The following is a 13,897-nucleotide window of genomic DNA, read 5'->3' as shown; positions in this document are numbered from 1 at the left end:
AAAGTTTTTAATGATGTTTAAGGATTTAAAGAGAGGAAAAATGTTTTCAGGTCATATATTTATCTAAACAAATAACAAGAAAATGCGAAAAAGTAAAGTAGTTGTGTTTCTCTTTTTTGGAATATCAAGGAAAATATAAAATATCTATTTGATATTCTGTCTCTACATCAATAAAATGATAGCAGCATCATTTTTGTTTTGTTTTTTAGAGAACTTGCTATGTAGGCCAGGCTGGCCTTGAATCCACAGAAATCTGCCTGACTCTGCCTCCCAAATGCTAGAATTAAAGGTATGAACCATCAAGTCCAGTAAAAACACAAATTCTTGATTGAAGTTAATGTAAATTAGTTAAAACTAAATTTAAAGCTATTTTATGGTAAAAAAACAAAACAAAGCAAAACAATCCACTGTTTTTATTTTTGAAGTGAAAGTTCAGTAAAAATAGCTATTATGTAATAATTAATTAGAAACTTACATAAATTCTCTCCAAAATTATGAAAATCTCCTTCAGTCCCAATGAAATTTCATATATTTATTATTGAAGATTATACATACCTAGAATATTTTCAATACTATTAATACTATTATGATGAAAAGAATTAAATTAACAAAGCAAAAGATATATGATAACAATATGACTTATGAAATATGCAGTTGGAGTTTGCTGGATTCTTAAACTAGGCAACCAAATCATGGCGCAAAAATCATCCAATGTTTTCAGAATATTGGTATGAGTTAGGATCAGTTACAGTATGTGTAAAAAATGAAATATTACACTGATATTTATGTAAGTAGAGACTAGGGCTGGAATAATCACTAACACACACAGTAGTACCATATCAATATGAAGGTGTCATTTGAATGCTATAGACATATTATTAAATATTTATGTGATCATATAAAACATCTTTACCAGTGTCTGGTGAGGATAATTCCTTAATCATTTACCATGCTATTCAGTCTAAAGAGAAAAACTCTTACTGAAGTCTAAGACCAGTTCTATTCATAAATAAGAAAACTACAATTAAGCAAATACTATGTTTTGAAGATGTTTCAAAACATGTCATCAAAAATATACATTATTCAAAGGTATAAAAGAATATTAAAATTTAAAATAAAAATCAATCAATAACAGAAAACATGAAATTGTTACCTGCTGGAGTCCAGCTCCGACCTGTTAAAGGGTTCTTGTGGGGAGGAGTGAGGAATGAGGAAGTATAAAACACAAATATAGATGGAGACAACGAGAAAGACAGAGACACAGGATAACTTTGAGGGGCCCTGGGTCAATACCCATCTGCCTCGACTTTAATCATGATGGACATTTTATACATCAGTAAGGGGAGGGACAAAAGACCTCCCCCCTTTTAAGGTTAAAGTATAAAGTATAATGTATCAACAAGTGTAGACCCTTCAAAACACAATAACCACACCATTGGCCAAATAATCCCATTATGCAGCCCTGCTAAGCAAAGCAAACTCAGACTTTCGGTCCTTGAGGGAGCCTCTGTGGGCCCCACAGTTGCCAAATATCATATTTACGCATAGTAAAATATGAAATAAAAAACTGAGACATGAAGAACAGTAATAAGAAGATATCATAATCCAGAGATTAACAAAAAGTGAAATGTGATCATTGGAAATGGATACAGCAGGAACTAGGAATTACAGAACTATCACAGCATCAACAGGCTTGCACATTCTTACAGGGCAGACTAAGGTATTATAATCCTCAAAATCGTCCTGACCACTGATTGCCAGGCATGGTGGCAAACACTTCTAATCCCAGCAGTTGGAGATCAGAGGCAAGTGGATCCTTGAATGAGGTTCTAATCAGCCAAGGTTACACAGTGAGACTCTGTCATAAAACAGCAAACAAAACAGAAATATTCTGCCCCAAATTCCCAATCAACCACCATGCCTACCTCATTTATGAATCTTCATAATCTCTTAAAATGTTACAATATACACCAAAATATAGCATGTTTTATAGAACTCAATATCAGAATTACTACACAATGCACATAAAACTGTAATATATGTATATTATATTGTAATATATGTATATTGTAATAATATATATTATTTTTAAGATTACAATATAATTACATTATTTCTTGCTTTCTTTTCATCTTTCCAAACCCACCCCAACCTCCAGCATACACTTCCTTGGTCAAATTGATGCCATATTTTTCACTAATTTTTACACACACACACACACACACACACACACACACACACACACGTACACATACTCCTAAATATAACTTGCTTGTTCTGTATAATGTTATTTGTCTGTATATCTTCCGGATCAATTATTTGATATTGAATAATCCACTGCTGTACTTTTCCCTGGTGAAAAATACGTTTATATCCCATTCTCAAAGTCCCATAGTTGCTTGTAGTTCTTTGAGTAGTGTTATGGACTCATGGGTCCTTTGTCCTTTGTCCACATAAGTATTTTATAAGTATTTTCATTTCCTTTATGTGTGTGCACCAGGTATGTGCAGTGCCCTCAGAAGCCAGACTAGGTCCTAGGTGACCAAGAACTGCAGTTCAGAGGGTTGTTACCTATTATGTCCTACTGGGTCTTCGGGAATAGTAGCCATTGTTCTTTACCACTGTACCCTCTCTCCAGACTCACAAGATAATTTTTTTTTTTTTTTGGTTTTTCGAGTCAGGGTTTCTCTGTGTAGCTTTGCGCCTGTCCTGAAACTTGCTCTGTAGACCAGGCTGGCCTCGAACTCACAAAGATCCACCTGGCTCTGCCTCCAGAGTGCTGGGATTAAAGGCATGCGCCACCACCGCCCAGCACAAGGTCTCAGTCTTAGTAAGAGCTTTTCTGGAACAAAACTATGGATTAGCTATATGAGCATTGTTAAAAAGTGCATAAGTAGATATCAGCATATTTTTAATGAATACAATATATACTAACTTGGATATGACTGATTTACAGTGATCAATAGTAAAATAAAAAAAAAACATCTCACAAAGATGCATATAGCTTGATTACTTATGCAAAAAACCCCACAAATAGTCATTAATATCCAATATTAATATAGCCCTCTAGGTTTCCTAGTGACTGTACCCAGCAGGATTACATAAGAGATTGATTGGGCCATGGACCTGGGTACCAGGTGACTGTAACTAGCAAGGGGTAGGTCTTTTGCTCCAATCTTTGGCATTGTTATAAATAGATCTTTGGAATAAAGTTCTGGCCTGTTTGGATAAGGATCAAGGCCCACCTGAGTTTATCCTGTGTTTTCTCTCCCCTATTTCTAACTAAGTCTCTTATTTCTCATTTCTCAAGAGTTCCTGGGGTAAATAAGTGTGGGGACTGGTCTGTCACAACTAATTCATTCAGATTCATAAAATTCTGCAGGTAATTAATAAAGGATGAACACAAAATGTAACATCTTGTTTATTCTAGATAGATTTTAAATAATTCAAAAAGAATGAATAAAGTATGTTTCTACATCAATACAGTGTTTCTGTCACTTAAGCTAAGGGATAAGTTTCTACAAGTTTACTCTGGATGAGTCCTGCTTATCTTCAAAATCATGGCCCTGTCTTCAGAAGACATGGTAATATGGTATACTTTTATCTCTACTAAGCTCCACTTAGACAGCAGTGTTAAATTCCAGAAAATATGACTTTAATATTTTTATATGTACTGTATTTTTATTATAAAGAAATTTTCTGTGCATTATACATACCAACCACAGATCCCCCCTCCTCCCTCTTTCTCACCCCCCCAGACTTTCCCTGCAACATTTCCTCCATTCCCACCTCCTCCAAGTCAAGGTCTCACATGAGGATTCAACAGTGCCTGGTACATGCAGTTGAGGCAGGTTCAAGCCATTATCCCCTGCACCAAGGCTGCTCAAGGTGTCACACCTTAGCCACTAGGCTCCAAAAAGCTCACTCATGCACTAGGGATGGATCCCGATCCCCCTGCCTAGGGTCCCCCAAAACAGTTCAAGCTAAACATCTGTCTCGAATATCCAGAGGGCCTAGTCCAGCCCCATGGGGACTCCACAGCTATTGGTCTAGAGTTCATGGGTTTCCACTGGTTAGGTTGGCCACCTCTGTATGTTTTCTCATCATGATCTCGATGTCCCTTGCTCATAGAATCCCTCCTCTCTCTCTCTCATTGACTGGACTCCTGCAGCTCAGCCTGGTGTCTGGCCCTGTATCTCTGCATCTGCTTCCATCAGTAACTGGATGAAGGCTCTATGATGACAGGGTATTCATTAATCTGGTTACTGGAGTAGACCAGTTCAGGCACCCTCTCAACTATTGCTCATAGTCTAAGGTGGCATCATCCTTCTAGATTCCTGGGAATTTCCCTAGCACCTTGTTTCTCCCTATTCTCGTGATGTCTTCATTTATCATGGTATCTCTTCCCTTGCTCTTCCACTCTGTCCCTGTTCCAGCTTGAACCTCCCATTTCCTTATGTTCTTATCCCCCATTCCTTGCCCTTCATTACCTCACCCCCAGTTTGCTCATGTACATATACACAATGGAGGACTACTCAGCAGTAAAAAACAATATCATGAAATTTGCAGGCAAATGGATGGAACTAGAAAATATTATCCTGAGTGAGGTAACCCAGACTCAGAAGAACAAACATGGTATGTACTCACTCATAAGCAGGTAGTAGATGTAAAGCAAAGTATAACCAGACTACAAGCCACAGCTCCAGAGAAGCTAGCTAACAAGGAGGACTCTAAGAAGGACTCTTAGATAGCCCACGAAGGAGAAATTGAGGAGATCTACTTGAATATTGCCTCTATATTAATATGTTTATAATGAATAAGAAACATTAACCATATCAGAAAACTGGGTAGACTCAAAATCCTGCTTTGTTAGTTATGATGTTTTGATGATCAAATAACTGAAACCACAAATCTTACTTTCTTCATCTGTCTTAGATAGGGTTTCTATTGCTTTGATGAATCATCATGGCCAAAAAGCAAGTTGGTGAGAAAAGAGTTTAATAGGGTTATATTTCAGCATTACTGTTCATCACTGAAGGAAGTGATGGCACCCACCATAGCCTGGGCCCTCTCCCATTGATCACTAAATGAGCAAATGCCTTACAGCTGGAACTCAAGGAAGCATTTCCTCAGCTGAGATTCCTCCCTCTGATGACTATAGCTTGTATCAAGCTGACACACAAAACCATCCAGTTTGCCTAAGTGAAAGTAACACTGTACCTGGCAAATAAAGGGATGGCCTTGGCAGAGTGCCCATGCCACAGTGGCTAATGCTACAGCTGTGCCCATACAGGCTGCACTTATTGGACTTAGTATGTTATATAAAAAGCAGAGACCATGAAGCTGGGGAGTGTATCAGGCAGAGTTGAATGGAGTGGCAGAACTGATTAAGTTGTATTGTATATACCTTTGATAATTTCACAAAACCTAATAAGCATTATTAATAAAATAATTTTATATAATACAATAAAATGGAAATAAGATTTTAAATTATTTACATTAGAAATATAAATGATTATATAAATTGTTACATTTTTAAATATTTCTAAAAATTATTATTTATTTAACTAATGTTGAAATTTCTGAGTTTTGAAAAATAGCAAAATACCTTCACTTAGTTTTATTTTGAATCAATTATATACATCACACTTTGTTATTTCATTGTGTACTTTTCTAATTATTAAAACAAAATTATAAAATGTGAAGGATTTCATTTAGTATTTTCAAGAAAGAATACTAAGTTTAAATAGGAAATATTCTAATTGTTTTTCAGGAAATGGTGCAACTGATGTTAAAAATATACATTTATGGATTAAAAATATGAAACAAAAAGGCATATTTGTAAGGGGTAACTATGGCTATTAGATATAAAAACTCTACCTTGATGTTTAAATGCTAGAAAAAGATGATTCTGCTTATACAAATTAAAACAGAGATAAGCTTTTGTTATGCAACATGGCAGACTACTGACATATTGAAGACCACTGGTCAAATTATTTTATCAGTACTCATAATTTTAACTTACCTTGATCTTTTTCATGTCACTGAAAACTTAAAAAGATTTGTGGGTGAGTATATTATTTAAATTGAGCCTTAATTAGAACTTAATCTCCATAATCATGCATAATTGCCAATGTTTATTACTCCTACAATGAGGACACATATTTCTTTAGCTTTCAGAGAGCCAGCACAAAGCATCACAAACAGTGTTAGATAATATGATTGTACACACTTCACTGACTTTATTTGATTATGTGTATTATTATTCAAAGCAGGACACTGAGAACTTATAGTTCAATGGCCTCTGACTTTGCTAAGCAACTTCAATAAAATCAAAGGTAGAATTTCAAAAAATCCTTTTGAACTGTATTCATAAAATTGTAGTTAAATTAAATTAACACCATATAAAATGTATTGCCTGTTTTTCTAATTCTTGTTTCCAAAATGTCTGGAAGGCAGGCGTTCCAGGCAGAAGGAATTAAGCAATAATGAATCATGTTTTTCTTAGGTCAAATACAATTCTTTGTATATATTTACTTCATTCCCCATATCTAAAACACTTGCTCAGGGAAAAAGTGATTAGTCATGACTTCAGATCTTGTTATTAACAACTACAATTGATGTACAATGCAGTTCTTACTTCAAATGGAATAAAACATGTTTATTCTTGAGCAAATGGAGTGACCATGGCCCAGGAGTATGGATCAGGTCATCTCAGAATAAAAGGATACTAGATGGCCAATAGCGAGGCAGGAGAAAGGATAGGTAGGGCTGACAGACAGAGAGAATATATAGAGGAAGAGATCTGGGGGAAGAGAGCTAGGTAGGAGCCACAGAAAGAGGGGATTCCAGGGGCCAGACACCCAGCTACACAGCAAGCCACAGAGTAAGAGTAAGATTTACAGATGTGAGAGAACAGGAAAAGCCCAGAGAAAAAAGGTAGATGGCATAAGTTAAGTTAAGAAAAGCTGGCTAGAAAGTAAGCCAAGCTAAGGCTGGACACTCATAATGAAAAATAATCATTTGTGTATGATTTATTTGAGAGCTGGGCAGCAGTCGTCCCCCCCCCAAAAAAAGAGCAAAAACAAACAACACTAGTGTAAAGACCTTGAAATAGCAAAAGCATAATTACTATTACATTCCTTCTCAATTTTCAAGACAAAAGGCATGACAAGAACAGAGGACTATTCTGGATTATTATTCCTCATAATGGTGAATTGTTTAAGGAATTATTAAATAGGAAATATAGGGTGATATTCTTCCTTTGCTAAGTGAAATCTAATAAAAAAAATTCTAGTTTGCAAATATAAAATTTCCCAATTCTTCATATTGGAATAGTTAAAGTAAACCACATTTAGCTATTATTTTTTTTCTGTAGATTCTGAACTCATTTGTTATATTTTTTCTTAGCCTTGGCCTTACCAGCTTTCCAAGTAATACTGATACCATATGTTTTTTTTTTTCTTCTCAAGACTGAATTTGTCATTCTGATAATGTGATAAAGTGTAGGCCCTTCTTATAATCTGCCAGTATTTGTGATGTACCTCAACAGAATTTCAATTCTTGATGACAAATAGTACTTTTAATTGGAAAAAATTTTCATACTATATATTTGATCATGTTTTGTCCCTCTCTCAACTTGTCTCAGACACATAGTCATAACAAAACTAAATGTAAAGAATAAAGAAAGAATATCAAAACTTACAAGGGAAACATCAAATAACAAATAAAGGCAGACCTATTAGAATAACATCTGCATTCTCAATGGAGAACCTAAAAGATAGAAGGGGCTGGACAGATATTCTACAAACTATAAGAGACCTGGGATGCAAACCAGACTACCACATCCAGCAAATCTTTCACTAATAAAAGGAAAAAGACATCACATGATTTTTTTTTAAAGGTGTATTCGTCTAAAATAGAGCTCTAGGTTAGGAGCTAGAAGGAAAACATAAACCTGAAGAGAAAATCACACCCAAGAAAACACACAGAGTAAACAATTTCATACCATCAAGCCAAAAAGAAGCCCACATCACAAGAGCAACATAACAGGAATCAACAAAAACTTCTTCATAGGTAACTCTCAGTGTCAACAGTCTCATTTTCCCAGGAAAAATGCAAACTAACGGACTGGATTAGAAACCATCCTTCTGCAGCATACAAGAAGTATACCAAAAAGTTAGAATAAAAAAATAAACATCATATCAAGGTAAATGAATGGAAAAAGATATTCTAAGCAAATGGGCTGAAGAAACAAACCAGTGTAGCCATTTTGATATCTAATTAGATAGGCATCAAACCAAAACTTATCCAAAGAGGTAGGGAAGTACATTACATACTCACCAGAAGAAATATCCACAAGGAGAATATTGCAATTCTTAACATCTATGCACAAAACACAAGGATACCCAAGTTCATAAAAGAACACTACTGCAACTAAAAGTACACATGGACCCTCACACAATGATATGTGGTGGTATTGTGTTCCCCAAAATATTGTGCACTCTAATAAACTTATTTGGGGTCAGAGACAGAACAGCCACAATATTAAACATTAGGATAGGCAGTGGTAGCACACGCCTTTAATCCTAGCATTCCAGAGGCAGAAATCTATATGTTCAAGGATACAGCCAAGCATGATGACTTACGCCTTTAATCCCAGAAAGTGAGCCTTTAATCTCAGGCAGTGATGGTAGAAAGCAGAAAAGTATATAAAAGGCGTGAAGACCAGGAACTAGAAGCATTTGGCTGGTTAAGCTTTCAGGTTTCTAGCAGCACAGTTCAGCTGAGAGCCATTGGGATATGAGAACACATAGGCTTCCAGTCTGAGGAAACAAGACCAACTGAGAACTTGGCCAGGTGAGGTTAGCTGTGGCTTGTTCTGTCTCTCTGACAATCCAGCATTCACTCCAATACCTGGCTCAGTTTTGAATTTATTAATAAGAACTTTTAAGATTCATGCTACAGTGATAGTGAGGGATTTCAGTTCTCCACACTCCCCAATAGACAGGTCATCTAAACAAAAATTAAACAGAAAAATAATGTAGCTAATTGATGTTATAAATTACATAGACCTGACAGATATTAGCAGAACATTTCATAAAAGAAAAAAAAAACTATGCTTTCTTCTCCACACCTCCTTGAAGCTCTCTATAAAATTGGCTACATACTTAGAGACAAAAAGAGAGACACAACAACAGACACCAAGGAATTCTAGTGCATTATAGGGGCATACTTTGAAAACCTGTACTCCACTAAATAGGAAAAATATAAACGAAATGGATAATTGTTCTCAATATATACTGCTACAATCAGATACGTAATTTAAGCAGACCTATAAGCCTTAGTGAAAGAGAAACTATAATTAATGTCTTCCAACAAAAGGGGAAAAAGGCAAAGGCCATATTGTTTTAGTTCTAAAATCTACCAGAATTACTAAGAATTATTACCAATAATCTTTAAATTGTTTCGCAAAATAGAAACAGAATGAACAATGTCTAATTCATTTTAGGGAACCACAGTTACCCTAATATCTAAGTTACATAAAAACCCAAAAAGACAAAATTACAGACAATTTCCCTCATGAGCATAGATGCAAAAATTCTCAATAAATACTCTCAAATCAAATGTGAGAACATATCAAAAATATCATCTACCATGATCAAGTAGACTTCATTCCACACATACAAGGATGCCTCAATATACTTAAACTGATAAATGTAATCTATCATGAAAAGAGACTGAAAGACAAAAAACATATATCAATCATCTTATTAGATGCAGAAAATACCTTTTACAAAATCCAATACCTCATCATGATAAAAATTCTAGAGAACAGGCAGACAAGGGATGTACTTCAAAATTATAAGGGAGATTTATAGCAAGCCCACAGCATATTTCAATTAAATGGCAAGAAACACAAGGAATTTAACTAAAATCATGGACAAAACAAGACTTGCACTATCTCCATACCTATTCAATACAATACTAGAAATCTTCTCTAGAACAATGAGAAAAATAAGGAGATTAAGGGGACACATAATTAGGTAATAGAGAAGTCAAGATATCTTTATTTGCTGATGATATGATATTTTTATAAATAAGTAACACTAAAAATTCCATCAGGAAACTCCTATAGATGATAAAACTTTTCAGCAAATTAGGAAGATTCAAAATTATAATACAAAAACCAGTGGTGTTCCTATAAGCAAATGACTTATGGACTGAGAAACAAATCAGGGTAACTATACCTTTCACAATAGCCTCAAAAATATCCTGGAGTAACTCTAAACAAGCAAGTGAAAATTCATATGAAAAGATCTTCAAAACATCTTAGAAAGGAATTGAAGAAACTATCAGAAGGTGAAAAGATCTCTCATGCTCACATGCTAGTAATATTATCACAGTCAAAATGGATATCCCACTGAAAGCAATCTGCAGATTCAATACAATCCCCATCAAAGTTCCAACACAATACTTCGCAGAAGGAGAAAGGACATTTTCAACTTTATATGGAAACACAGAAACTCAGGATAGTTAAAAGCAAACAAACAAGCAACAATAACAACAAAATGAATAATAAAAGAACTGCAGGGTATATCACCAGCCCAGGTCTCAAATTGTTCTATAGAACTATCACAACAAAAACAGCATAGTGTTGACACAAAAACAGATATATCATCAAAGGAACTGAATTAAAGCCCTAGACATAAGTATGCATACATATGGATACCTGCCTTTTTATAAAGAGGCCTGAAATATACACAGAACAAACAGCATCTTTAACAAATGGTGCTGGTCAAACTGGATGGCTACGTGTAGAAGAATCCAATAGATCTGTAGGTATCACCCTGCACAAAACTCAAATTCAAATAAATCAGAGACATGAACATAATACCAGATACATTGATAGAACAGAACCTGATAGAAGAGAAAGTGGGGAATAGTTTTGAACCCATTGGCATGGGAGAAAACTTTCTGAACAGAACACTATTTGCAAAAACACCAAGAAAACAATTAATAAATCGGATCTCATGGAACTGAAAAGGTTCTGTATGGCAAAGAGAGCATATTAAAGCAGTAGTGGCAGATCCTTGTGATCCCTAGACTATATCTATCTCAAGACCTATACTACTCTTTGATGTTTACTCAAAGGACCCTTCATCCCACTACAGAGACACTTGCTTACCCATGTTGATTGCTTCTCTCTTCATAATAGCCAGAAACAGGAAAAGGACTAGATGCTCATCAACAACTAAATGGATAAATAAAATGTCGGCATTTACATAAGGGAATATTTCCTACCTCTTAAAAATGAAATTTTGAAATTTGCAGGTAAGTGGTTGGAGCTAGGAAAAATCAATGAGGCAACCCAGACTCAGAAAGTCAAATATTGTATATATTCACAGTTAGGTAGATAATAGCTGTTAAATCTTTGATAAACAAGCTGAAACCTATATAACTATAGAGGTTAGGTAAGTGTAAGGGACTAGCAGGGAGGGGTGGATTTTCCTAGGGAGGGGAGACAGACTAGATAGTTGTGGATGAATTGGAGTGGGAAAAGTTATTGGAATATCAAACAGAAAGGGAAGAGGAAAAAAGTGGGCAATAGGGGAAATAGAGTGAGACAGCTAAAACTAAGGGCCATTTGAGGAGTCACGTGGAAACCTTATACAGTGAAAGCTTCTTAAAATATATACATAAATAAAATCACCAAATAATGGAGGAGACAGAGTCCCATTTGGACATCTCATCACCAACTGCAACTTCCAGTGCTGGGAATGCATTTCACCTAAAATTGCTGATGGCCAAAGGGGCTCCATGGGAAGCAAAAACAACCCAGGATATTTCTAATCTTATTGGTTGCTCTCCACGAACTGGCGGTAAGCCCTGTTGCTGAGAACAACGCATACACAAATCATTGAACAGGTAAAAGTTGAGCTGGTGCCTATCTAGTGTCTTCACCTGTACAGACTAAGGTTCATGGGACTGGGCGGTACTTGGTATAATACCAAAGGAGAAAGAAAAACACCAAATCATCTTAAAACTCTTGGATCTCCAATGACCTCCTGACTATAAGATGTGTTAGTGTAATAGTGGCACAAAATTATGGAAGTAACAAAACACTATCGGTTTAGATTTAAGGCCCAGTCCATGTAATAGAACACATTCCCAGCACGGCACAGAGGACCAAAAGACTGAGGATAGATAGGTCAGTGATCTAAAGGAACCCAAGCCCTATTGTTCTGGTGAAAGAACATAGTCAGAAAGGACTCCTAACAACATTCTGTAATATTTATAGATCACTGCTTGCTCAGACATCATGAAAAATGATGAAAGCTTCCTTCTGTAGTCAGTGGGACCAAATATAGAGATCCACTGCTAGACAATGTACGGACAGTGAGAGGCCTCGAAACATTCAATTTTAAAAGGAACATCTTCATGAAATCCCTTTCCCTCGGGGCTGAGGGAGGCTCATAGGTCTGTGAAAAAAGACACAGAAAAATTGCAAGTACCAGAGGGGATGAAGGACATCAAGGAAACAAGACCTTCCAAACAGTTAAAACATACAGACCTATGAACTCAAAGAGACTGTCGCAGTACACACAGGGTCCATGTGCATCTACACCAAATAGGGTCCCAGCACTGAGAGATGTGGACACGTGCCTGGATCTCTAGCCCAGATGCTACGTCCAATTGATAACCAGTTGCAAATGAAAAATTACTTCTTTTCAATGGAATCTCACTAGGAGTACAAATCACTCTAAAGGGCAGGCCCCATGTCCAGCAGTAGATGGCAAACTCTAAATGAACTCACGGGTTCTTGGGAGGTTCTTTGTCACATAATATTTTGTCAGGTCATTTCTTCTAAACCTTACAGCTGCTTTGCCTATATATTATGGCTTCTGGTTTTGGATTCCAATGTGTATGAAACTGTGCTTCTCTGCATCTATATGTGTTTCTCATGCTTTTCCTTTGGCTGTATTTGTTCTGTTATTGTTTGCTCTGCCCTTTCTGGTTATATTTTATTATTTGTTGAATGCCTGTTTGTTTTCTCAGGAGAGATAGAAAGGAGGTGCATTAGGTGGAATGGGAGGTAGGACCTATTTCAGAGGAGTATGGGGAGGGAAAACCATAATCAGAATATAATGCATGGGAAAATATATTGTATAAAAAACAGTAAAATAAAAATAGAAAACAGTAAAAAAATAAAAAATACAGAAATAGACCCATCAAAATATGAGACTATGTTGAGATTTAAAATATTGGCAATAATCTTTTAATAACCCAGGAGGTAAAATTTTAAATTTCAGAAGTTTAAAAAGATAACAGCTCTTTTGTATATGGCAAAATAATAACATGTTTTAATAGAACTCTCTATTAAGATAAGTATATTATAAAGTCTTCATGAAACACAAAAATAAATTTAAATTATATGAAGGTTAAAATCCTGTATGGATCTATTATTCCTTGTTTAAGAATAATGCTAAAATATTCTACAGATTCTTTTTTTTATGTTATCCAGTTACTTTTCATAATAATTCATGAATTGTTTTTAAAGTCTTGTTCTGAATAACTGAGCATTATTGAGTCACAAAATACAGGCCCACATGGCAAGTAAGTTTAATGAGCAAAATTGCATAGTCAGGAGATTATGCAATCAAGTCTGATCTTGACTCTCTATAAAAAGAAATATTTCAAAGCTTTGTTCTTCTCAAATGTAATGTGGAGAAACAGTTTGTATGACATTGTGAATCTAAGAGGTAAAATTATGAATTTCAGTTGTTTTAAGATAAAACAAATCTGTTCTGTATGGAAAAATAAAAAAGTACAAACATAATTAAAATGATATAAGAGGAAAGCATCTTAAGACAAAATTAATGCAAAGAGTACTTGT

The sequence above is a fragment of the Peromyscus eremicus genome, chromosome 9 (genome assembly GCF_949786415.1).
Source record: "Peromyscus eremicus chromosome 9, PerEre_H2_v1, whole genome shotgun sequence".
NCBI lineage: Eukaryota > Metazoa > Chordata > Mammalia > Rodentia > Cricetidae > Peromyscus > Peromyscus eremicus.
This window is presented reverse-complemented; position numbering follows the sequence as displayed.